This window comes from Anneissia japonica, unplaced genomic scaffold (assembly GCF_011630105.1).
Source record: "Anneissia japonica isolate Jap-2015-1 unplaced genomic scaffold, ASM1163010v1 scaffold2139_len280258_cov182, whole genome shotgun sequence".
Lineage (NCBI taxonomy): Eukaryota > Metazoa > Echinodermata > Crinoidea > Comatulida > Comatulidae > Anneissia > Anneissia japonica.
In genome coordinates, this window is record NW_022712526.1 from 188654 (window position 1) to 188884 (window position 231).

Consider the following 231-nt stretch of genomic DNA (forward strand, 5'->3'; position numbering starts at 1 on the left):
AGGACTCTTGTGTGCTCGTCCAGTATGTTTGTATCTTTCCATGTAATACATAAAGGTTGAATCGTAAATGTATTAATCTAGCCCCTATACTATAGTGATCTCTCTTTCTATCTGCCTTAAAGATTATTGTTGTCTCAACCGGTATATAATATATAAAATACCTGTGATTACCTATTGTCGAAAGTACTCGTACAATAAATATCTTATTTTGAGACAGATACAGAACTTTGT